This window comes from Sciurus carolinensis, chromosome 8, assembly GCF_902686445.1.
Source record: "Sciurus carolinensis chromosome 8, mSciCar1.2, whole genome shotgun sequence".
Lineage (NCBI taxonomy): Eukaryota > Metazoa > Chordata > Mammalia > Rodentia > Sciuridae > Sciurus > Sciurus carolinensis.
The window spans coordinates 11145207-11172827 of record NC_062220.1 but is presented as its reverse complement, the minus strand read 5'-3'; the positions used below and the strand labels follow the sequence as shown (position 1 = coordinate 11172827).

Here is a 27621-nt window from a genome sequence, read left to right as displayed (position 1 = left end):
CTCCTCCCGTACCCACCATTTTTGAAAATCTCTGAATTAAATACCTATCCTTTGTGGAACTTAGAACAGATGTGGATTCATATTTATCTGTGTACTTATTTGATCGATAGCTTCTTCCTCTATGGAAAGTTCTAGGGTGGTAAATACCTCATTTGGTTTTGTTCATGACTGTAGCTTCAGCACCTTCATAGTCAGTGTCTGGCATGTGGGAGAGACTCAGTGAGTATCTTGCATTGAATACACAGTCTGATCATCCTGGAAAGCAAGCAGAATGAGACTTCAGAAAAGTGTCTGTCACACATCACGGGAGACTTTGGGTGAAAGAATAGGAAATGAATGTGGGGTGGAGGTACAGCATTGTATTTGATGATTATAATTTTGCAACTGAAACCAGATAATGAGGAGAGTCCCCAAGAAGTTCATATTGAAATGGAAGGATGTTTGGAAGTATGAGTTGGGTACAGGGCCCTTAAACGTAAGCCTCTGTGTGTGATAGAAATAAAACGCCTTTTTAGCTTCTGCTTTGAGATCTTTTTTTTTTTTTTTCTTTTCCCCAAAGAAAGATATGGAAAAGCAATGATATGCAGTCTTCAGGTTCATCTGAATTACAGTTCTGGCATCTGTTGTCAACTTAGAACAGGAAGTTTTAAAGTAGGATTTTAACTTAGTTGAAAACATCTACTAGAACGTCCAGGATCAAAAAATCAAATAGTGAGTGTGGAGGATATAGAGAAATCAAGACCACTATACACTGCTGGAAGAAATGTTATAGTGCAGCCACTTTGGAAAACAGTCTTGCAGTTTTTCAAATGATGAAACAGAACTATCCTGTGACTCAGTAATTCTACTCTTAGGTATGTAGCCAGGAGAAATGAAAACATGTATCCACACAAAAATGTGTATATAAATGAAATGACCATCAGAGGCATGTCCATGTGTATTAGAGTGTGCTAGAGAAACAGCTGATAGAATATACATTGATATAGATGTGTATGTCTACGAGAGGTTTATGATAGGAAGTGGCTCACATAATTATGGTCATCAGGAGATCCTGTGATCTGCCATCTGCAAGTGGTAGAATCAGGACAATCAGGTGTGTAGTTCAGTCAGAATCCAAAGGCTAAGTATCAAGAGTGGCACTGTTCATGGGCAGATGAAGATGAATGTCCCAGCTCAAGCAGGCAGGAGATTTACCCTTTGTTCATTTTCTTGGTCAATTTAGGCCCTCAAGGGATTGGATGATGGTCATAGATCTTCTTGACGTCTACTGGTTCAAATGGTAGTCTCTTCTGGAAACAATGTCACAGACATGCTCAGAAATGTTTTAAAAGCAATCTGGGCATCCCCTAGCCCCACTAAATTGACTTATAAGATTAACCATCACAGAGTTGTTGAGAATGTAACTCAGTGGTAGAGTGCTCATCTCACCATAGGATGGCATATCATGTGGTCATAAAAGGGAGGAATAGTGATACACACCACAACTTGGATGAACCTTGAAAATATTGTGCTAAGTGAAAGAAGCCAGACACTAAGAGTTGGCATGTTACACGATTCCATTTATATATGAAAGTACTGACAGGGAAATCTAAAAAGACAAAGCAGATTGATTGTTCCTTGGGTTGTAGGGAGAGGGGATTGAGAGGAGTAATAGCTAGAAGGTAGGGCTTCATTTCCAGGTGATAAGCACACAGCCACCCCCTACATGATGATGTTTCAGTCAATGATGGACTACATGTTCCATGTTAGGCCCTAAAGTTATGCTGCAGATGAGAAGTTCCCGTTGCCTTGTGACATGATGATCATCATGTCAAGGTGTGTTACTCATGTGTCTGTGGTGTTGATGGTTGAAGAATCAGTCACATAAGTGTACAGCACATATGATGGATTATATGTAGTACATAATGCTTAACACTATTATCACTTGCTAATGATAATAGCACAAATGCTGGTTTATATATTATTATCTAGGCTTTTATTTATTATTTTAAAGTATACTCCTTCTTATAAAAACTGATTTACTATGAAGCAGTACGCTATGTTAAGCTGGAAGTAGTCCTATGCATCTCATGTTCACCACTTCTCTTGATCACATTGTTTTTCTATTTCTTGATTTAATCTCATGCTGTTTTGTTGATCCTGGCCTGAAGGAACATTCGGTTACACTATATAAAATGCAGTGTGGCTCAGGTGTACAGGAGGCTGTGACCCTAGGTTTGTGTAAATATGCTCCAACATTCATACAATGATGAAGCCACCTAATGATGCATTTCTTGGAACACATCCTGTCATTAAGTGATATATGACTATATTCTAAGATTGACTGCATGAGGGCAGCACATCTGTGGATATACCACAGGCCACTGCATTGTACAGTCTGAGTGAATGGTATGGAATGTGGATTATAACTCAGTAAAAGTTTTTATAAACAACAACTGAAAGTCATGTTGCTCCACTATTACTAAGCCTTCAAGTGAAAGGCACCTTAGTAAGACAGCTAAATGCCAAATAATACAGACTTGTGGCCAATTAATCATATTGGCTCTGACAATTGCTGAGCTCTCTGAGCCTCAGGTTCTCTTTCTGTAGCTCTGCAAGAGCGTTACAGCAACTTCCTCATAAGACCTCTGGGAAGGGTTAGTATAATGCATACTAAGTAATTGACCAATACTAGGTATACAATAATATAACCTAATTGCCTATCCTGTTCCAAACTGAAGAAAAGGAAATATTTACCCAACCAGAGTTTACAGTCAATAAGAAGTTTTAGTGTCCAGGAAAACAATTTAAACATTCCTAGAAGTTCACTGTATCCCCAGCCCTGTCAAGGCAAAGCGGGCATATACCATGTCAAAATAATGTTCAGTATTTGCATGTTTTGTTTCACAGAAGGTAGATTTGAACCAGATTTTCACAAGGTGTAAGGACATTGACACAGGTTTGGCGTTCTGTGTAGATGGCCATGCTCCTACTTGCAGAGATGTGTTCTTTTCTGCATTATTCATATGAGCAAAAAATGAAAAATATCCTAAATGTCAAAAACGGGAGAGGTTAATTTTCCTATTGTACCATGATTATGTTGTCATTTTATAGAAATACTTTTGCAGAGTTCTGTAGAATAATGAAACCAGGGAATGTTAAGGGAAGAAAACATAACAGGATACATGTGTAATATATACAGTGATACAGTGTATATTGATAAAGATCTGGAGGGGGTCATCCAATTAAAATAGTTTGGGTTTTATTATGTTGGAGAGACAGTGACTGCTTTTTATTTAAATAATTCACATTGTTCAAAGTTAGTTTAATATTGCATAGAAACTTTAGCAGGTTAAACATACCTACTGCTGTTTGTCCTCTATTTTATGGACTCTATTAAGAGAGATAAAACAAAAGTTAATTATAAAGGAAGGTAGCAGTATTGATGAAACTCCTGGCTCCTAGGAAAGGAGCTGTCTGGAGGGTAATAGGTTGTACCCGCAACAAGCCAAAAGGACGTTTTTAAGGTTGATGAATGATGTCTGCCAGTCTGCTAATTAGCTGTGTCCCGGTGGGCAAGCCATTTAACCTCTGAGGATCCCGATTTCCTCATTTGTAAAATAAGGGAATAAAGGGAGAGTGGGAGAGGAGGAGAGGGAGAAGGGGAGAGGCAGAGAACGAGCGAGGGAGAGATATTTGATGTACAGAGACGTGGCTTGAGGGCGACACTGCCGTCTGAAGTTCTCTGGGGAAGCGTGACTTACGGAAAGTGTGATCTGCTTCCCACGTGTAGAAAATGAAACCCACAGAAATTCCGTGACCAGTGCCATAACCGGAGACGAGGGGACCCTGATGGCTGTTTTTGTCTCTCCTGGATCACTGCCTCTTTTTCCTCTGTTTTGGGGACACTATGAAGGGAGAGTTAACTGAATTGTTAAAAGGCCAGCGATTTGTAGAACTCCCCCAAAAGATGCCATGAAGACACAATTCTGTGGTAATACTGAATTTTCGATGCCTTGTGATAAAAAGTGCTTATTAAATACATTTGCCTGTACATGCTGTTGTTTTAGGTAGAATTTGGCAGATTCTCCTCCTTCTAGGAACTTCCGGCTTCAGTTTCACTGAGGCACAGGGATTTAAAGGGTGGTTGACCAAGGAGCACACATCAAACAGGCACAGACTGGGTGCAAAATTAACCTGGAAACACTGAAGCCACAGGAAAGGATGCACGGAATGCAGGAACATTTAAAAAGAGGTGCTAAATGGTGTCTGCTGTGGATGGGAAGGGAAGAGTGGTCATATTATTACTCACTCTGAGTTCAGACGAAACAATTGGGAAATGAGAGAGGGTCACTCTGAGCTGTCCGAGTTAATTAAGTGGATGAAAGAGGACTGTTTTTTAATTTATGTCTTTACAGCTCTTCTTCCATTAGCAGCAGTCTTCCTATGCACAGAATTCCAGAGCCTCAACACTCGGCGTAGGTTGCATCAGCTCCTGGCTTCCAGCACCCGCCAGTCAAAGCTGAGCACAGGCTTGGGTGCAGACTGCAGCAGGAGGCGAGTGGTGCTCCACTCTTGGATGTGCTCCCCCCTGGCACACAGGGTCCTCCCTCACAAGCTCTTCCCTTCCCAAGAAACCCCTGTTCTCAGCCACGCTAACGATGATCTTTTCTGATTTGTGCATCCTTGATAGCCTCTCTGCTCTTCCTTACAAGGATCTCTTAGGATGCTTGTACTTACTCATTCTCAGGGGTTTAGTTCATCTCTATTTTCCTGTTTAGAATGGCTTTACCATACCTAGCTTCTCTTTCAATCCTGAATGGTGACTCTAGGGAGTGGTTAAGAAACTTGAGTTCTTTTTAATGTTGGAGAGGCCTCTACCAGGTTTTTAAAAATATAACTATACTCTCTAATATGTTCTTATTTTTGAACTAAAAAAGAAATTGACTATTCATATTAAAAATGGACAATGTTTCAAAATAGTTGCTCAGTGCAAAACCGATATTTTCAGAAAATGTTCACCTTTTAAATAGGTTTATTTAATTCAAACTTGACAGTTAAAAAAAAACTTGATCTCTAAGTTTTTAAAATTATTTTTGGTCCACCGATCATCTTTATTCTGTTCTATATATATATTTTTTTAACTGTTAAGAAACACTAAACATGAGATCCGCTCTAAATTTTTAAGTGTACAACACAAATCTCTAGAACTTATCCATCTTGGTAATGAAACAATATCCTCTTGACCTCCCCATTTCTCCTCCACCCAGCCCCTGGTGACCATTCTGGGAGTCTATCTTAGTGCATGGTCTCATTTACATGGCAAAGCTATCATTGCTTGGGCGACTGGTCTTGTCCACTTGCGGAATGCTCTTGCACATGGTAGGCTCTCCCTTTTCTTAAGGTTTGAATAATACTCCACTGTATGTGTAACCCACATCTTCTGGATTCATTCATCTGTCATCAGACATTTAGGTTGTTCTCATCTGTGGGCTACGGTCAATATCACTGCAATGGAACGAGGGAGTGTCAAGACCCAGATTCCAATTCTTTTGGATATAACCAGAAGTAGGCTTACTAGATCATGTTTTTAATTTGTTGAAGACTACCACACTGTTTTCCACAGTTATATTCCCTCTAACAGTGTCTATGGGGTCTAATTTCTCCATATTCTCACCAACATGTGTATGTGTATGTGTGTGTGTGTATGTGTACGTGTGCGTGTGTATGTGTGTCTGAGGTGCTGGGGATGGGACCCAGGGCCTTGCACATATCAGGCAAGCACTCTACCAATGAACCACAATCACAGACACCCTTTTAAAAATAGCAGCCATCCTAAGAGATATGAGACGATATTGATTTTGATTTGCATTTCCCTGATGATTAGTGATGCTGAACATCTTTTAATTTACCTTTTGGCCACTTGTATATCCTCTTTCGAAACATGTCTATTCAAGTCCTTTGCCCATTTCTCAATGGTTATCATTATTATTGCTATTGAACTACCTGAGTTCTTGTATATTTAGGATATTAGTACCTTATTGGATTTATAGTATTCAAATATTTTTTCCCAAGCCATAGGTTTCTCTTTCATTCTGTTGATTATTTCCTTGGCCGTGAGAAGATTTTGAGTTTGATGTAATCCCACTTGTCTAATTTTGCTTTTGTTGCTTGTGCTTTTGCATTATAAGATAGTCTTAAAAGTCTTAACAGAGTACTATAAAATAAACATGTTTTGGCAGATCGTGAGATAACCACATACTTAGATTATACCCTCGCCCCAGAAAATACCGCTGAAACACAGGCATGATTTGGTATTTTCAGAGAAACCCTGTGAATTTTGATAGGTTCAAACATCTTTCCCTCATGCTGAGGGAAAAGGTTATTCTTCACAGTTAATTCATCATTCTAGTCAAATAGTGATAAAAAATAGACATTTTGATTGAATTTTTAACATCATTTTGTCATTGCTTAAAAACACCATCAGTAGGAGGGGAGATAGGCGAGTCATAATGCTGAAGAAAGAATGACACGGCTTGAATTAAATTTAAAGAAAGCTATGTAAGAAAACACAGCAGATGATTTAAATTAATGAGTACTGTTATCCTCAGCAATCAGTGGTTTCACAAAATCCTTAATAATTTAAAACGGGAATATTTGCTCCTTTCCCCATTTCCTTACAATTTCACAATAGCCTGGAAACCTCCTGATCTGTCAAAACGTGTTATGTAGCAGCACCTTAATACAGAGGAAGGGGGAACCCTAGACATGAAGCCGAAAGGGGACAAAATGCAATGCCAAACTCCCTCACTGTCACCGCCAGTGTAACTGTCCTTACATGATTTCCTTGGAAACGACGCTCACGCCTGCCTCCCCAGTGCCCTTAGTCTCTTGAGAGCAGCGACCACATCAGATTAATCTCGATATCTTGCACATTTCCTGCTTCTCAGTTCCCATCTCCCCAACCCCAGCACTTACCACAGTGCTTGGTATGCTTTAAGGACACAATAAATGTTTGTTGTTACTGAGGGATATAAAATACAATATTGGATGTTTCCCCAGATTTTAGCTTTTTTTCTCCTCCTTTCTCAATAGCCCACATTTCTTCAGCCACCTGATTTAGGTGGGTTGAAGCCCACTGTCAACTCCTAAACTGAAACCTAACTGGTTTAAGTTAATCAAAATACTACCCCCCCACTCCGGGCTATAGTGGTTAGTTAAGGAATTTGTGTCAAGTTAGGACAAAAAGTCCTATATGTCATAGACTATGGAACTCAAAACCCAGATTGTTGCTTGAATTCTCCACTCAGCAGACTTTCCTGAACTTTGAACTTGGAGTTGTGCAATTCCCCAGTTGGATTCCACTTGGAGAGGTTTGTATTCCATCCCTTCTCAGAAGGACCCTCTCCTCCATGACTTGGAATGATAATGTGTCTCTTATTCTGTTAGATTCTTTGTAGATAAATTAGATAATTATTAGATAAATAGATAAGTGACTCCAAGCAGTTTTCTCTCTTTGGTTACACGCTTAAAAATCTATTTGCATGCGATTTTTGAACACTGGTCAGTTTCTCCCCTACCAGAAATGCATCCTTGTAAACAGATAGGATTGATCTGAATACTGCAGAACTAACCTGCTCTCAACACACACTCCACACATAGGAAATAGATTTATCTAACCTCAAATTTCAGTAATTTAACAATCTTGTTTTAGATAAAATTGTGTGACTGCTTCATACCATACTCCAGGATAGCTCATATTGGAGTAGTAGAATTTATTGAAGAAACAGTAATATTTTAGGTTAGCCTTACTAAAGCTAATGGAGACCTGTGTTGTACTTACATACATGATTGCTAATAACCAAATTGAACAGAAGATCCAACTACTCTCCTAAGAGTTTACAGTCCAAGGTACATGAACAAATCCAGTGTGATAGAGCAAGTACTTAATTACTAATGAGTTGATAATAATAAAGGAAACTTTTCCTATTCCTATTTCCACTTCACTCTATTTATGCAGGTAGGTACATTTGCTTTAGTCAGTTAAGAATGGAATGCTAATTTACTAGAATAAATGTCTTACTGAACTGAAAACCACACTATACCAGCCTATATTGCATTTGAATTCACTTGTCAGATCTTAGGATTCAATAATGAGCTACCTCTTTTTATGGGGTGTGCATAGTGCCTTAGTACGTAGTGTTAATTGTAGGTGGTGGTACAAGCCCTCCAAGAGCTCAGTATGAGCTGAGAAACCAAATAAAAGACCCAGCCCAGTAGCTTGGTGGTCATGTGTGCTTAGCCTGAGAGAGGACCTGGGTTTGAAAGCTGGTAGTGCTAGAAAACAGGCATCTGAATGACAGGGGAGAGGCGGATTTCGCCATGGAATTGTCAGTGCCTAACGCAACCCCTAATTCAACAGAGCCTTGTCAACAGTACCCCTAGATCAGCTTCTGCACACGTTCCTTGTGTGGAACCCACACGATGCACCCATGTCTGGATAAGCTCTTCTGCTCTCTTTCATTTTTTTGTCTTTTTTCATCTTGTCATCAGTTCTAGTCTATCTTTCCTCTGACACGTTGTGCTGCTCCCTGCCATGTCCTTGGGATAGAAAATCATTCACAACAGGTCGGGTGGCTCTCTTATTGCCATCATCAGAATGTTAAATGTCCCCCGAAGGTCCCTGGGTTAAAGCCTTGGTTCCCCGGAGTGGTGCTCCTGGGAAGCAGTGGGACCTTTGAGAGGTGGGACCGTGTGGGAGGCCCTTGGGTCACTGAGGGTGTGCTCTTGAAAGGGAATGTCAGACCCCAATCTGCTCTTCTCTACTTTGCTTCTCAGCCATGAGCTCTGCCACACAACCTGCCTTGCTGTGCTTCCTCGCCATATACCCAAAGCAAGAGGGCCAAGAGCACCTCGAAAACTGTGAGCCAGGATAAACCTTTTCCCCTTGTCGGTTCATTTTCTCAGATGTTCACTAAAGTGATGGAAAACTGATTGCACACTGAAGGACCTTACAGTCCAGAGGGGAGAGCCAAATGAGTTAACGGGAACTACAACCCAGGCGGCAAGACCCAGAGGGAAGCAGAGTGTAGACAAATAGCTTGCTCTTGGGGGTCTTTTAGGGGATGGCGCTTTAGAGGCAGAAACCTCTAATTTGAGGCATAGAGATGAGAAGGACTTGTCCCGAACAAAGTTCAGGAGAAGAGTGTGGTACGGCAGAGGACTCGTCAGGAGCGATGTCCAGAAGTAAGGGGGTGACTGGATTTGAGGTATCGGGGGAACTCGGCACCACTGGGCCGTGAAACCTGGGGTGAGGAGAGGAACAGAGAGGACCTGGAGAGGGGAAGCAATCCCCGAATATCCAGCATCCTGTAAAAGGAAAAGGTGGCCTTTATCTAAGAACATCGGGAAGACTTTGAAAAAAAATTTCACTAGGAAAACTCCAGAACTAAATTTGTATTTTAGATCTCTCCTCCAGCTTTGAGTAATAGGAATGGACCAGGATAGACTGGTTAAGGGCCGGCTCATTATCATAGGTGAGAAACAGCCCAGAAAGTCAGTTAGGGTGGCCTTGATGAGTCTGGAGAAGCTCTGGACCTGGCGAGGAGAGATTTCTGGTAAGTTGGTGAATCTAGGGTTCTGAAGTTGAAGCCCTGAGTTTGGGGATCCTCCAACAGACTCACAAGGTGATGAAATCACAATAGCAACATGCGGAGCAGGAAGGAGAGAGGACCCTGCAGAGAACCCTGAAGAACGCAGAGGAAGAGAAGCCAGCAGTAGCAAGACCAGCTTTACCTATCCTGTCTTGTCCTTCACTGGCCAGCATCCTGCTCCTGAAGTCCAGGATCCCCGGACAAAGCAGATCACTTCTGTTGTGATTTCTCCTCGTCCATGCAGTTATCATACCTTGTGCATTGCATTACAAAACAGTTGTTTCTCGTCTTTCTTCCCTTTTAGATGACAAATCTTAAGGTTAGCATTCCTCTTCTAATTTTCTCGGCACCCCCACCAGTGTCTACCAAGGGCTCACTATATGTATTGGAAGAAAAAATGGCAGCCGGTAGAAGGAATGAGGACATGCGGGTCAAAAGATTCGAAGTTGTAGTTGGACAGGAGGAATAAATGATAAATGTTTAAGATTGGGGATATGTTATGATGTATTTAGGCATTACACACTGCTTAAATACATCATAGCATCATTGTGTACCCCATATTATTTTTCAAACAGATAGATACACTAGGTTTTATTTCAATCTTCTTCTCTATGTAACTTTCCCAGTATAAAAGTGTAGCAAAATATTTGGAGAAAAAAAAATATATATCTTTCTTAACTATTGTTTTCTAAAGATCAAAGGCATGCTGTGCATATTATAAATTCTAAGAAAGTGTTTATTGATTGATTAACATTGATCAGGGATCCTGGGATCTCATTTAACATTCAGAAAGTGGACAGAAAGAGAGGCATTCTAGATACAAACTCACCCAAGGGTAGAACACAGGGCAACCGAAAGAAATGAGGTGGTGTTGGGTTCAGTGTCCCTGAAAGGAAAAAGAATCACTAGTGGGTTGGTTCCTTGTGACCCTGAAATACTGTTCACTAACAAATTGACACTGATTTCAATAAACCCAAGGATGGTTCTTTTAAACTAGGGAACAAAAACTTTAAAAATTTTTTTTTCTCCTGTGAACCAATGACTCATTGAAACAAAATCAATTTTGGGTCACAAACCAGGAAAAGTAACTTAATTTAGTTGAATTTTCAGAAAGAAATGCAATATACATGCAGTGAAAATAATATAGTGTAGACAGTTAAGGGAGTGATAGAGAAGGTAGAAGAAGACAGGTAAGGAGATGGAGAAGGGAGGAAAGGAGGGAACAGGAAATGTAAAGGGAAGAAAAAGGAGACCTAAGGAAAAGAAGAGACGAGAAGAGGCCTCAGCAGATAGTAAAAACTATTATAATTTCTCAGCGACGTCCTTTGGAACAACTTCTGCCTTGGCCATTTCTTTCTCATTATAGAGCACAAGATCTTATTCCAGTTATGCAGAAAGAAGCTCCCTGCGGTCGAGGCAAGTCGGGAGCGGGGACCCTGGTCTCCTGCTTTCTGGTCTCTGTGCTCACCTTGGGTTTAGAGGATGTTAACTACACTTATACAGCAGTTTGCTTGGTTTGAACATCTTCAAAGAACATTGTCACCTGCTATGTCTGCTCTTTGTAATTACAGTACCTCCAGTAGTGTTGAACCACTTTTTCTTATGTAAGAAAACAGCTTGTCTGTTTTTATTTCCAAACTTTAAGGTTTATTTTTGAAATAAATGTCTACTTCCCCACGGGCTCCGGAATCTTCTGCAGGTGTGTGAAGGAATGATGTGGGCTTTTGAGAATTGCTTTGGAATATCAGCAATCTCTCTCAGTTTACTAGCTATCACCTGGGGTCCCTTAGGTGTAGAAAACCGTCAGGGTGCTTTATTTTATTCTTTCAGTGGTCAGAATGTTTTCATTATGGGAAAGTTAAAGTTTGAATGTATAATGAGTCTCTATTGGCTTTGAAGTAAAAGGCTTTGTTCCCTTTTATGTACTTTAGAAACCTAAGGTAGAGGTCACATTCAAAATATTTAACAAGGGGCGTGGGATGGGCAACACTGCTGACCTGGGATGGCAGCCTTGCTGAGAGCACAGGCCCGGGGAGCCAGCTGTGCCCATCCTAGCGGAATAACAAACAGGACCTCAGCCTCTATTTGCTCTCCCTGGAGAAAATCCTTTGGGACTGAACAACATTAACCACACTGTTAGCTGCTCCTGTACTTCATCTGCCTTGTGCTCTGAAGAGAGAGGAGCCAGGAGCAGAGCCGAGAGGCAGCGGGAGGCACGAGGGTGGACTGTGCCACTTTCTGCTCTCTGTGTTGGCATTGCAGGAGCCACAGTGCCTGCTGAGTCCTACTGAGAACTTTGACCCTTTCTTTTATTACAATGAAAAGATGTGAATATAAAGCATGTACAGAAAAGCTCACAAATCATAATTGTACTGCTCAGTTTTCACAAAGTAAACTGTCCCCCCACCCTGCCCGCCAATGTAACCACCACCCAGAGCAAGACAAATTGGGATATCAACTGGTGTTGCCCACACCCATGACCCGACTCCATTTCCTTGCCAAAAGCAAGCATAATCCTGACTTGTAACATCATGGGTTATTTTTGTCTATTTTTCTTTTTTTTTTTGGCGGGGAAGGGTGATGAGATCTCACTATGTTACCCAGTCTGGCCTCAAACCCTGGGCTCCAGTGACCCTCCTGCCTCAGCCTCCCAGAGGCTGGAACAGACACTGGTCATTATGCCCAGCCTTTTTTTGAATTTTGTTTCCACGGAATCACAGAGAATGTATTGTTTTGTGTTTGGCTTCTTTGCCTAAAGCTATGTGTGAGAATCATCTGCTTTGTGGCATGTGGTGGAGGTTCATTCATTTTTCTTTTTATGTTCTTAGGTAATTTAAAAAATTTCCACTTTATTGGTGCATGATAGTTGTCAGTAACGATGGGATTTGTTGTAACGTATTCATACATACACAAGGTTTGAACATTTTTATGTCTATGTTGGACTGTATTGTATCAACACACTTGGATACACAATTATTCATTCTGTTGTTGATAGACATTCAGTTTCTTTCCAGTTTTGGGTCCTTAAGGATAATGTGGTAGTGAACATTCTTGAATACATCTTTGTTATACATGTGTGCACATTTTTTATTGGATGTATAATCCATAGAAATAAAACTTTCCTAGATTTTTAGTGTTCTTGTAAGAGTCCCAGACCTGGAAAAAAATACTGTACAAAGACCATTTGCTTGACTATCTCTTAGAAACATTTTCATATACCATTTTCCTAATGAAGGAGCTAATTGCTCTGATTCAAAAGATAGTGAAACTTCATCCCCCCTGAAACTGAAAGGCTGGGTACCTAGGTTAGCTTTGTGTCCAGATCCCAGACAGACACGTGACTGTCTACCTTCTGCAGAAATTTCACTTACATTCTGAAGAGCTGGAAGTGAGAGGAGACACTTTGAGGAGGAGAGAAAAACATAATTTCTTTTTTGACCCTGGCCCATGGAGAATCTGGCCATTTGGGTAAAAAAAAAAAAAAATTCCAGTGGTATTATTTTACATGGTCTCAGGCAAGACTTGAGGCAAAGTGAGTAGGAAACAACACATTGACTTCTAGGTAATAATGAGAAATCTGATAATAATGTGATCCAGAACACCCCTGTGTGCATTCTGGAAACAGTTAATAAAGATGAATGTTAAAATCCAGTGATAATCAAGAATGAAGTTGTTGGGTCTTAGGCTGTACCTATACTTAACCTTAGAAGATATTCCTCAACCATTTTATAAAATGCTTCTGTATCCTGTCATTCCCCAGCAGTAGCTTGTGAGAGATCTATTTGCTGAACAACACTAGGTGCTGTTGGTCATTTTTGATTTTAGCCATTCTGGGGGTTCTGATATGTTATTTTGTGTTTTTGTTTTTCTCTCAATGAACAGTGAGGTTGATCACTGTTTTGTATGCTGACTGACCTTTTGGGTTTTCCATTTTTTGAAATACAGTTTAAATTCTTTTCCACTGGGTTCCCACCTCCTACTTTGAATTACAGATATTCTTAATTTTCTTTATACATACACGAGTCTCAACTGTGAACCCTTTGAAGTTTTAAGTGTAACAAATCTATTTTTCACATAGACATCTCATTGACAGCGCACAGTTGGTTGGAGGGACTAGTCTTTCTACCCTGTTTATGCCAACTTTGTGATGCCCACATAAATTTCCTTGTATCTGTAGGTCTGTTTTGGAAACTTCTATTCTATGGGTTTATTTGTCATTCTTCTGTTAATAAGTCCTTTATCTTACTTTACTTTTATAATAAGTGTGGATAGTAATACATATTTACACAGAACACATACTATGGTTTTGACTGGAATCACATTGAAATATGGACCAACTTGGGGAGAACTGATCTCTGCAAATTTTAGTCTTCTAACTCAAGAACTTGGTGTATGTTCTATTTTCACCTTTAACATTTTTACTTTATAAAACAAGATTAATTATTTTTTCTGGAATAATTAGACTTTTTAAATTTTAAAGCCAATGACCTTGCTATATTCATTTAATTATAGTAATATTAATTATTTATCTAGAGACACTTGAATTTCTATACATACAATCATGTGGTCTGATAATAATAGTTTTTATTTATAGAAAAATATTCTTTATTTCACTCTCAACTTGATTTCTGTTTCAGGATTTTTATATTCTATCTGATAAAGGAAGAACTGTTATCTTCCTAGCATATTGTAAGTTAAAATTCTTTCAAATTGGTGTGAGATTTTATAATTTTTTGGTACTTATTGAGATGATCATGTTTTTCTTTATTCTTTTAATGTGGTAAATTATGGCTTGGTTTTTCAAATATTAAACTGACCTTGCATGTCTTCCAGTTCTGGAATAAAACCAACATAATTATGGTGTGTTTTCCTTTTTAGAGACTGCTGAATTTGATTAGCATTATTTTAAGATAGTTGCACCTTTGCTTATAAAATAGGTTGACTTAATATATTATCTGCTTTGGTAAACGTTGCTTTGATTCTTGGAAGAGTGCATGATCTGCAGTTCAGGTGTTCTAGATACATCAGTTAGGTCAGGTAGCTCCCATTTTCTTTATTTTTATTGATGCCTTTGTGCTAGCAGTTACTGAGATGAGTATGATAAAAATCTCCCAGCACAATTTGCATATTTCTCACTTTAGTCTGTCAATTTGGGCCTTATATATTTCCCTTCATTTCTAGTAACACATCTTGCTTTAAAGTCTACTTTGTCTGATGTTATAATCACAATAGCCCTTTACATGTTGCCTCTAATTTTGCAATTTCAAAACCCACTGATATCATTTTCCTTGTTTAATAAGTTAATATTCACTGAGACTTGTCTACATGTTTACCTTTGTTTCTGTTCCTCCCTTCCTGCATCCTTGAGTTTCCAACAGTGATCTTTGCCTTCTTCTGAAGCATCCTTTTCATATCTCCTTGCATGGGGTTCAGCTACAAATGAAGTCTTTTAGTTTTGTTTGAAATGATTTCATTTTACATTTACTTCTGAAGGATGTTTTGACTGTATGTACCATTTTAATTTGGCAGTTATTTTCCTTCAATGTTTTAAAGACATGTTTTCATTGTCTTTCAGTTTTTGTGGTTTATTGTGCCAACATCTTAATTCCTATTCTTGCCCCATTGGAGATACAGCATCCTTTTCCTCTTCTTGCTTTTTAAACTTTTGTCTGACTTTGGTACAGTGGTCCTAGATGGATTGTTTATATTTTTATTCCTGCTTGAGGTTCATTGTACATCCAGAATCATGGAAGGACAGAAAGATAGATACATATTTGTATAGGAGATCTACTCCCTTAAAACCACTGCACAATGCATCCTTTCTACTATAGGCAGAATAAGATCTCTAGGACTTCTCCATCTTTCACAACTGAATCTCTATGCCTGTTGATCAGCTACTTCCTCTTCCACCCAAACCCTGGGGACCCCGCCATTTGGCTCTCTACTTCTGCGAATTTGTTTTAGATTATTCATATACATGAAGTCATTAATATTTGGACTTCTGTGTCTGACATATCATTCAGCATAATGTCTTCCAGGTTTATCTGTGTTGTTGCATATGGCAAGATCTTCTTTTCCTTAAGGCTGAATGATTTTTCTGCTATAGGTATACATCATATTTTCTTTATCTATTCATATATTGATGGGCATTAGGCTATTTGCATATCTATGAATATTGATTCAGTGAACACAGGAGCACAGCTATCTCTTTGAGGTATAGATTGATGACTTGATTTGGAAATTGAAAAAGTTCTAGACTCATATCCCTCCTACTACTCTCTCTTCTCTCTCCTTCTACAACTCCAATTACGCTTTTTCCAAGGGTTTTATGTATGTTATGTACCTTGTCTTCATTTAAGCTGTGCTTCCTTCTGAATATTCCCCTCCCTACATGTATCTCCTAGTTCATTAAATCTTCTCCAGACATGGCTCATTTATTGTTAAGATCATCCATCCATTGAACTTGATTTGCAGTTATTCAGTCCTAGAATATCAATCTAATTTTATTTTACTTTTTGCCATCATTTTCTATCTGATCATTAAATAAATGGTACATAGCAGGGTTTTTAAACCTCTGTCCAGTAATGCCAATTCTGTTCTTCCTGTTTGTATTATCTGTTTTATCTCTTGACTTCCTCCTCTGGCAAATTTTTTTTTTTTTTTTTTTTTTTGCAATCATTTAGGCTCAGGGCAGATCATGGTGATCTAATCAGAAACCAAACCAGGTAAAAGCTGTTTTTTCTTCCTTAAGTTGCTCTACTCACAGTGCACTTCCATTCCTGAGGTGTCGTTCTCTGTGTGGCACTGACCGGGTCTCTCTCAATTAGTCCTGAGGTAAACATTTTCCCCTCAGCTCTAGGACACTGCCAGAAACCCTGCTCAGTCTTTAGCCTCCTGGTCTTTTCTTTACTCCTCTTTTGGGTCTCTTGGTCACCAATTTAAAGCAATATACCTCTCAAGGGAAAAAGCAAAGTTAAACAGATTGACCTCTCTGAATCACCTTTTTCTCTTGATCTTAGCCCCAAGTGTCCTGTGATTTTTTCCAAGGAATTGGCTTGAACCATGTCAGGGCTACATAGTCTCCATGAGGCTCTCTCCACATCTAATGCTGCAGCCCCAAGACTACAGACAGGAATGCCAGAAAGAAAGACTGAGAGGACTGGAAACCCAGGAGCGTGAGTGGGAACCCCATAAGGATGGTCTGAGGTCCTGGGCATGCTCCTTGTCTGACCTTGGTGAGCATGGTGCACTTGTGAGGCCAGGGCCTCACACCACAGAGCGCCACATGCACACCTGCCTATTTTAAGCCTTAGGAAACCCAAGGAAGATGTGGACTGGAGAGCGGTCAACTACAGGGCCAGATGTTGCTTTATGACAATGAGGTGAACGGGCAAATTAGCAAAAAGAGGTGAGTGTACAGGCATCAGAACAGATATTTTTACAGTTTTTCTTTCCTTCCTAGGGCTTCTACGTCTCCGGAAGGGCCTCTCTCTACAAGGCTCCATGTGATTAATTCAGACATACCCTTTTAACTCACAATAAGTTGGTTTGGGACTTTCTCTGGGAGGTTTCGTTAGAGCAGGACCTGGAATCATGTTTGACTAAGTGGAAGAAGAATAAGTGAGATAACTGCTCCCTCCTTTCCATCTTCCAGCTTTCATGAGAAAAATCTCATTTGTAGCTCATCCTAACTGGGAACATACCAGAAAGGAAATTCCAGGGCCTGCCATTCCGCCGATCCACGTTGACACATCACAAAGTCATGGGTGTGCCACACTGAACCTCACAACTCACGAATACCCCAAGAACCTTCCAGATGCCTCTTTTTTCACAGTCCGAGTCTCTGCTCTTCTGATTTTTCCTCTTCCTAGGTCTTCTGACAACCAGCCAAGTCACTCATCATTACTCACACATTTATTCACTTCTTTCCTCACAAAGTGGACGGTCCAAGGCTCTGCCCACAAGGAAGACAACTCTTCCCAATTTCTTCTGGGGGTAGGCCCGTGGCTTTTACATGCCAAGATAACTGATCTATAAAGCAAGCTCGTTATTTTTCCTTCATCACCTGGTTATGGGAACACACAGGACCTAGGTGTGAGCTGAGGGACAGGAAGTAGCCCACTAATAGGGGATGACATGGGGGTCTCACTTATGCTCTCCAGCTGTGCTTAAGTAAAATAGCAGTTAGCTACCTATGCATTACAGTGGACCTTCCTGCCTTCCATGGATCTGACAGAATGCATCTCATGTGGGGATATTTGGACTTCATGGTCTCCTGAGGTTCATGCATACATGGTCATCTATTTTGTCTGTTAGAATGTTCTTTCCAAAAGTTGTATAATTCTTTACTGCTGATGTCATGGCCTTGCTTAGGAATTCTAGGGATCTATATTGAGATAAGGAGTAAGGTCACATGGGTTGATGTGTTTGAAAATTTTGAATCTTCTAAACTCTCCAGGTCTTGAACAAGAGGCTCAGGGTCCCCTTTACTCCCAGTCTCAGGAATGTGATTAGCCTAGCAGATTTATGCAGTTTGAAAATTCATTCTCTCTTGGGCTCCGTTATTCTTATAATTAAGCCCTGGTCCTGTGTTTCAATGTTTTGTGCCTCCTGGCTACAGAGGAGATTTTAAATGCTGTCAAGGAGGTCCTCCATCTTTTGCACTTTTTAAATTGGAGATCAATTACCCTCAGCCTTTCATCGCCTTTCCCCAGAATAGTCACAGTCATCCCAGCATCCTAATAATTATAATTTCCCCTATTTGGTACCTTGCAATTACCAGTGGGGTATTTCCCACTGGTATCTCATCTCAGTTCACCATCAGCAAAAATTTTAATAATTGTACTGCCACCTGATGCCCTGAGCTACCTATTACTGTGAAGCAAACTTGGAGATGCAGATTTGCATGCTGGAAATTTATTGGCAAGTTCTTTTGGGATCAGGACTGAAGGAAGTATGACAACAGAAGGAGAAGCTGAGTTGCAAAGCAGTGGCTACAAGACCTTGTGTGGTGCTCACCTGGCATAACATTTTACGCTTGAGCCTCGTTGAGGTGAGGGTGAGGTCTTTTGGTTGCTGGATTAGGGCTGCCCCAGGCAGGGCGCATGACCAAGGATAAGGTGACACTCTTCAGCTGACGACAAGTTCCTGAGAATCATCTTTGGAAAGCTGAAGGCTGTCACCACACTCCCCAGTTTGAACAGTTACAGAGTGGGACATATAAGGAGGGGGTCAGGATATACCGACAGCTTCCTGATGATTTTTAAAATACCTTGTCCATGTTATTTAGTTATCTTAGTGGAATGGTTGGTTTGAAATGAGCTAGTCTGCCAAGACCTGGAATGGGAATCTACCATCTATCCATCATTTTATTTTGCTCTAAGTAGGTCAAGTCTTCTTAAAAATATCCTTGCAAGGGAATTATTGAATTTCATACAGTTATAGCAAAATCAGCCTGACATAAAAACACTTCTCATGTTTTCTGTGCAGCATGTGTGCTTTTCCACCATCAACCCTCCAGAGTCACCTTTGACCTCTGCCAGGATCCTTCAACCCTCTCATCTCAAGTTGACTTTTTTCTTCTTTATTTTCCACCGTCCATTCAATCATTCCCATTATCTCCACCCTTGTTTGTGGAGTGCCACTACACTACACTTTTTCCTTTTGGGCTTGTTAAGTGAGGTGATTTTGCTCATAGAGAATGACAGCAGAGTAGACAAAAGTACCTTTCTACATATTTGAAGACTCAATACCCTGCACATAGGGGTTGGGGTGGAGAGCGTGCAGCGCCATCAGGGTTGAACGAATCCACTCAGATTCACTCTCAGCCGTGCTTTCTACTTTCTCCCCTCCTCTCAGAGGACTGGAGGTGTGTGTAGCCTTTATCCTGTGCCCCTATTGATGGTGCATAAGGTAACTAGCAGAGAGAATGCTATGCATGGAAATACCTTACCGACTTCCTTTTTAATGTGAGTAAAGAAGTATGTGAGGAGTTCTACTCAGAGGAGCCAGCGCTGAACCAACAGAAGCCATGTCTGCCAGTCAAACGTGGTTACAGGCCATGCCACAGCCATGGACACATCAGAATTAGGATCCTTCTTCCCTTGGAGGAAACTATTTAAGGGACAGATAACCAGAGTGTGGACAGTGAAGCTGGAATTCTCCCTTCAGACCTTGAATACTTGCTCAGGGTACTCAGCTCTTTAGCTTGATGTCCACTCAGTGGTCCATTCCTTGAAATGGAGAAAGAAAATGCACTTACACCCATTGAATTTAAAGGTTATACTGCTAAGACTGGAAAGAGAGAGAGAGAGAGAGAGAGAGAGAGAGAGAGAGAGAGAGAGAGAGAGAGAAATAGAGAGAGAGAGAGAGAGGGAGAGAACACAACTTTAGAATAGTACAAAGTAAAAATATATCTCATAAAAACTTACTCGTTTTTCCTCATGGGCATTTTTTTTTTCCCTCATGCTAAGATGTTAATTAAAATTGCCATTAGAATTCTTGCCTCTCTGTTTATGCCTCAGGTTATAGAATGGATATTTGTTGGTTACATTGATATCATCTACTTTCTGGGTTTGTGCCCCTCCTTCTTTTATCTTAAAAACTCTGAATTTTCCTGCTGTGCAGTTGGTGTAGGACTGACCCCTGGTCCCCCGATTGCCTTAGGTCTATCAACTTGACTCCTGGCAACAGTGATTGCTTCAAGGATGAGACTGGGACACTATTAAGGCTAACGAGATACCAGGAGGCATTTGTTATCATCTTTTGGGAAACAAACCTCCTCATCATTCCATGAGAGCAACTTTAAAAACAGAACGAAAACAACAACAAAAGATATTTGCTGATCTTAGACTAGGAATCCTGTTAGCATGGCAATCATCTTGCTACCCTTAGGACAGTCAGCAGGGGCCTTTCTGTTAGGATGAGACCAACACCTAACAGGAGGGTGGAGGGATACTGGACTCCAATAGGAGGATGAAATCTAGACGAAAACTGGATTTTTGAGTCCTTGTTGAAACAAGGCATCTAGTAATACCTGAACTATCTCTGCATTTCTGAGTTTCATGAATCAATACACTCTGCTCATTATTTTATATTTCTGAAGTTGAATTTTCGCTGCTTAAAATCAAAAGTAGTTCCACCAATGTTCAAGGATCCAAGCTAACACTCTCCCTGTAGAAGGACGTTAGTCAGTTTTCTGTCACTGTGACAAAATGCATGAGAAAAATTAATTCAAAAGGATGAGAATTCTGTTTTGGCTCCTGGTCTCAGTCCGAGATCGCTTGGCACTGTTGCTTTGGGCTTGGGTGAGGTAGAACATCATGGCAGGAGTGAGGGGTGGAATAAAACTGCTTACCTTGTGGTGGGCAGAAACAAAAACAGGAAGGGGCCAGAGTCCAATGTTGCCTTCACGGGCACTAACCTTCCTTACCTCCAGAAGGTTCCCCCACATCCCACCACAGGGGAGTGACTAAGCCTTTAACTCACTGAACGTTCAGGGACATTTAAGTTCTAACAGTGATCAGCTGGGTACACTGCAAAGGTCATCTGCAGCTCTGGTGATTCCCTCAGAATCAAACTCTTTGCCTAAGGATTTTCTTTAGTCATGCTATGACCCAGTAGTTAATTTAAAAAATATACATAGAAAGAGAAAATTTAATAATGAAGTTTATTTAGCCAAATTCAATTATTTAATTATGTAGTTTTTGGAACATGTCATAAATATAAACATTTGATATTTGATATTTTCTGTAGTTTATAAAATCTAATATGTTATGTATAAGATGCAGAAATTCACAGGTAATAGTCTGATTGCTCTGTTAGGCAAGGCTCTATCTTCTGAAGTCTTTGTGTGAAAGCAATGTATGTACGATTACTTACAGTTGCAGTTACAGTTAAAATGTATCATGGCGAGTTTCCTTTGACATAATAAACTAAATAACCTCATATACAGTTATACTTTTCACCACCATTGTTTTAAATATTTGACATACAAAGATTTTTATGATACAATAACTGTTGGTCTGTTGTTTTCTAAAGAAAAAAACAAAAAATACCAGCAGCAAAGGATATTAGTTTTACCACATCTTCAACAATACTAAAATTAAAATTAGAATTTTAAAAAATTCAGTTAGGTAAAGTGACATCTAAACTTTTTAGTGAATGGAGAAGACACAATTATTATCATTCAAAATTGTGTCTAAACAAGATTCTTGTTTATGTTTGAGCATATAATTTTTATGGTCTTTAAACATTTGTAAGAGAAAATAGAATTTGATTTATATATTTTCATTAAATCACAGAAAGAAAAGTCTTCATATTCTTAGAAAATAATCCATGAAATTAGACACATTTTTTAGAGTTGTGTTTGTTTATACAATAAAAAAATATATATAATTTTCTAGGTTTTCAGATGGCGATTTCTATCAAGGCAAGGTTTATTAAATTTGTTTGATATTCAGAAAAACCAAGAAGAAATTCATTTGGTGGCTGCATCTATACAAACAGAATTATATAAAAATGAGTGAAAAGCAGAAAGCTTCCTTAAAATCTAATATGGTGCAGAAAAATATTCTAGAATGCTCTATTCACTGTGTTCTTCCTTCGGTAGTATTAGTCATAGTTAATGGTATAAATAAAAAAAAGCAATAAAAGAATCGGTTTTCATGTGGGGGAAATCAATCAAGCCTTCTGCACTTCTCTGCAACTCAGAGAAATTAGTCAGCGTCTTATGACGGCCTTGCCTCTCAGCTTCACAGTCACGGATGCTAATTAACAAAAATCTCACAGCTCTTCCCTTTCTCCCCCCAGGTGTTTCTCCAGCTATGTTAACAGTGAAACAGGCTGACCCCCCAAAAAGGTTAGAAAAGTGGGAGGGAATCGATCATAAGCCCACTTCTTGTAACAACTAAATTATTTAAAAAATACAGTCAGTATAAACATGTCCGAATTTGCATAGTTATTAGATTTAGTCAAAATTTTAGTTGTTTTATGATGTCTTTTGTGTCATTTTCATTAACTCACAGTGTACATATTAAAAAATGACTTTTTGCATGCTAGTAATGAATGCTATTTGGCTAGTTTAATTCTAAGAAAGAAGTCCCTAAATGGCAGTGTTTAGCATTTTCTTGTGAAAACTCTGTTGGGAATCGAACCTTCAACAATAAGAAGGGACTTTGGCAATTTTTTTTTTTTTTTTTTTTTTTTTTGGGAACAGAAAGCTGAATGTGGTTGACTTATTGGGCAAACAATTTGACAAGCGTGTTGTAGAAAACGACCTCTGTTTTGTGCTTGGTTTCTTGTCCATCAACAGCATACTTTCATTTTTGGTGGTGTTATCAGAACCCCTTCATCAACCCACAGTTAAGCAATTCAGTCTGTAACTTCTGAATTGAGTTCCCTGTGTTCAGAGATTCTTGTCATCACTGTCACCATAAAACTCCAGCATCTTGTCTTTATCTTTCTTTAAATCAAAGATAGTGGAGGCTTCCATACAATATTTTTTAGTAAGATGGTTTGCCGTCACCCATGGACTCCATTCTTCGCATTATTGATAATGATAGATGCTTTACTTTCTTTTCCACATTACCCATTATTTTCCACTTAAAAAAATTTTTTTTTGTCATAGTTAAATTTATAATCGTCATTGGTGCACGTAGCTGGGAGGGGCTTTGAGGGAAGAGTGATTAGTCATGCTTGTTTGGATCTGGCTTTGCTACCTGATGAGTTTTGACACTAGTTTGCAAAAAACTTTTTGGTTTTATTGGTTTTCAAAATTGTGGATAAAGGGATAATGGACCTGTATATGGAAGCAGTTACTGCTGATACTTATATTTTATTCTACAGAGACCTCCCTAATAGGGTCATCTTTGCTCAGAACAAATAATAAAATCAGTTGGGAAGAACTTGGGTCAATCATTCAAATTTTTGGTGCCTTTGTCTTCATTTAGCCTCTGCTTCCCCACGTCCCAGGCCTTTAATATTCCATCTCTCACATGGTTCAGGCCCTGGTGTGGGAGAAGGTGAGATAAAGAACAAGAATGGAGGGAAATGAGAGGGAGGAGGGGGCGGGGGACATCATGACCCCGTACATGTGTGATTACACGAATGGTAAGAATCTACCTCGTGCACAAAGAAATGAAGAGTTGTACCCCATCTGTGTACAATAAATCAAAATGCTGTCTGTAAAAATAAAAAAATAAATAAAAAAAGAAGAAAAAAAAAAAAAAAACGCAGAAAAAGGAAGCAAGAAGGAGATGGTTAGGAGGGGAGAAGAGACTTCCAGTTGTGACCATGAGGTAGTAAGTAACCAAGTACTGCTATAAACAACCATCACGGTGGACAAAATTTGCAACAAGTGTTCAAGAATTCAACGGAGGTGCAGGATGTGGTTTTGAGAACAAAGAGATATACAGTGTGCGCTTTCTGCCTGTGGATATTTTCCAGATTGTGACAAAAGGAGGTGAAACTCCAAGAGATCGGGTTCTGGCTGGGCGGATGGAACTGAAGGCTGGGGCTGCCAGGGACCTGGAACCTGAGCAGCGTAAGGAGAGGAGCCCGCGAGCGACCTTAGCAGCAGGCCAGGAGGGCCCCAGTGGGAACCAGTGGCCTCCCTTCTCCCAGGTACATCCGCTTAGGATTTTCCCTCCTTCACTCACTGAGTATCTTACCTTCTCTGGGATGGTTACAAGAGGTGCTTCCTGTAGCTAGCGTCTCTGGAAGGTCCTTGTGCTTAAGAACTACCCAATCGAATTTCTTATTTTCTCAGCTCTCATCCCATGTATATCTAGCTGCATTTTCTGGGGGGAGGGGGGGAAGTTCAATTTAAATTACTGGTAGCATAATGATTTGAGGAACAAAAATATTTCATAACATCAAACTGACTTTTGCAGTTTCTGTTGAAATATGCAATTTTAATAAAGCTTTAAAAAGCTCAGTGAATTAAACTCAAAACTATCCAATACTAAAATAATGAAAAATAATTTTTATCTATCTCCATTATTACTTTTTGGCACTGTAGACTTTCTCACCTTCTCATTCACCCATGCACTATTTTATAGGAATTCAAAAGACATTTCCCAGGTAGCAAATTATACCTCTCAGAAATCAATTACATTTCAGGACAACACTAACACTACACATCTTTTTATTAGGAAATAAAACCACAGGATATAGATGGTAATAAAATTGGAATTATTTTACTGGAAAAGTCCATAAAGATTTCTAATAATTTGAAAATCAAGAGAGAAAAACATAGCCATATCGGCTACTGAACAGAATTAGTGGTATTATTTTCCCCAAGTTCACATTAATTTCCTGTCTCGACTTGTGCTGTATATATAGCTCACATTTAAGAAACGGAATACTTACTCCTCAGTTATGGAATGCTGGAAACGTCCTCACATGCTCTGCAGTTGGTATCTTAACTCTTGTCCTTTTTAATTGATTAATGAGGGAGGAGTGAAGGCAACAATGTTAAAGAAAAATTTCATTAGGTATAAATTGCAAGACATTTGTTTGAATGAACATAATGTCTCAGCTCTGTTTTGATGGGCCTTGAGGGAATGCTTTAAGTATTACTGTAAGTACCAGACAAAGCACTGAGCAGTTTAATGCTGCCATTAGAGCATGGCCTTGGATCTGGTTTTTGCTTCAAAATGTTCTTAGGGAAAACTTCACTGCCTGATAATAGGGACAGAAAGAATTCTTTCAAGTCCACGTGTTATCCGCCAACGTTTCAGATGGGAGTTATTTAAGATAAACTAACAAAAACTCTCTATTTTAAAAGCTTTGGTCACCCTCGCTTACCTTTCCTGTATGTAAGAACATCTAGATAGCTCAAGGCTTTATCTGACAATCCAGGCTAGATTCCCAAATCAAATCACTTATGCCTTTTTTTTTTTTTTTTTTGCAATGCTTTTGTGTTTGCCACAATCCTGACTTTTTAAAATTATTTTTCACTATCATTAACTTCAAATGTGGATTTTATTTTAAAACTTTAAGATATTTGAGAGAATAGAGGTCTGGGGATATTTCAGAGGTAGAATACTTTTCTAGCATGCAGGAGGCCCTAGGTTCAATCCCCAGCACTGAGGGGTGGGGGTGGGGGGTAGGCAGAAAGGATGATGAATAAATATACAATCACCTACTTTTTGTTCATTTATATTGGCAAATGTTAATGTCTTATCCTAAATTGTTTTTGGTATTTTCTTAAACAAAACATAGATGTAGCTACACTGCCTACAATTCAGATCTTTTAAAAAATTTTTTACTTGTTCTAGTTAGTCGTACATGACAGTAGAATGCATTTATACATTTTGATAGGGCATAGAGTGTAACCTCTCATTTTTCTGATTATACATATTGTCGGATCACATCAGTCATGCAGTCATACATGGACATGAGGTAGTAATATCTGTTTCACTACTATCATTTACAATTCAGATCTTGAAATAAATTCTATGATGTTCTTTCCCATACCTTAAAAAATAAAAACAGGCAACACACACATGTATATCCTAGATTGGTGTTTTATATATTTATGTGTGTGTCATTCTATATGTATTTTGTATTTGCTTTTTTATAATCATGGTAAGCTCAATCTATGTTCCTATACACACCTAGCTTATTCTTTTAAATTTCTATGTATTAGTTCATCCTAAGGATATTGAAATTTGTTCATTCTAGTGATAACATACTGTTGGATCCCCAACCCCTTTCCATATTTTTTGTGATTAAAATATGCTACCACAAACATCTTTGAATATGTTTCCTTGTGCACATGTTCAAACTCTTTGGGGGAGGGAGTGGCTGAGAAGAGGTTACATATCTGGGAATGCAATAGCAGGAGTTCCATGTAAAGAGTACTCTCTATGTTATTTCATTCTGCTTAATTATTCTCTGAAGTGGCTGTACCTGCTTTTGTTTCCATGTGCACCGTAGGAGAATTCCTGCTGGTAGCTTCACTAACACATTATACTATCAGACTTGAGCATTTGACCCAATCGATTAAAAAAAAAAAAAATGGCACGTCGTTTTCAATCAGCCATTGACTGAGATTTAATGACTTTTCATATGTTTATTTTCCATTAGTCTGTTTTCTTCTGCCAATTGACTTTTTTATTTTTGTGTTTGTTACCATTAGTGTATTTTAATTACCAATTTCCAAGATTTCTTTTATATTCTGGATAATTATTTCTTGTCTCTTTTTCAAATTTAATATCATTTATAGCTTCTTTTAACCACATAGAAGATTTGATTTTGATATGGTCAAATTCCCTGATGGAAGAAACCTCCTCTTTGTTTTGGTTTCTAAAACTTGTCTTAGGTTTGCATACATCTTTATTTTTGATGGGAAGATGAGAAATGTTTGACTGAAATTAAATTGATTTCCCAGGTTGATTTAAAGATAATAAGTGCATTCGATGTGTCTCCTTTATAAACATGGTGGCTATCTTCATATACTATAATTAACTTGTTTTCTGTCTTGGTCAGTTTGAGCTGCTATACCATAACTAAGATGGATGACTTAAACACCAAACATTGATTTCTCACAATTCTGCAGGCTGGAAAGTCCAAGATCAAGTCATCGGAAGATTCTGTACCCAGTGGTGTCTTGCTCCAGGTTACAGACCAAGATCTTCTTGTTGTGCCCTCATGTAGTGGTGAGGCAGGGAGAGCTCTCTTTACGTGGGCACTAATCTCATTTGTGAGGGGCCCACCTTCATGACCTCATCACCTCTCAAAGACCCCACCTCCTAATACCATGACATTAGGGGTAGGATTTTAACACATGATTTTGGGGAGATACAAACACTGCCTATCATCTAGTCAATTTACATAGTTTTCTCTACAAAAGTCGTATTCAAAAAATCTCTTAGTTCAGAGTCCTGCTCATCAATAGCAGACATTTGCTTTCAGGGCCCAGGGAGAACTGTCCTGTGTATGCACACCATAGCATATAGCATGTGACCAAGAACATACTGGAATT

General features: G+C 39.2%; 1 protein-coding gene across 1 annotated transcript in view; it reads left to right on the top strand.

Annotated features, from left to right (window-relative positions):
- The window catches only part of LOC124990589 (serine/arginine repetitive matrix protein 3-like), a 90709-nt gene extending 66470 nt beyond the window's left edge, over nt 1-24239 (top strand). Inside the window, exon 4 of the mRNA XM_047560744.1 lies at nt 24078-24239. The gene's annotated coding sequence lies outside the window, so the exon portion shown is untranslated. The remainder of the gene's footprint in view (nt 1-24077) is intronic.
- Nucleotides 24240-27621: the final 3382 nt, after the last annotated feature.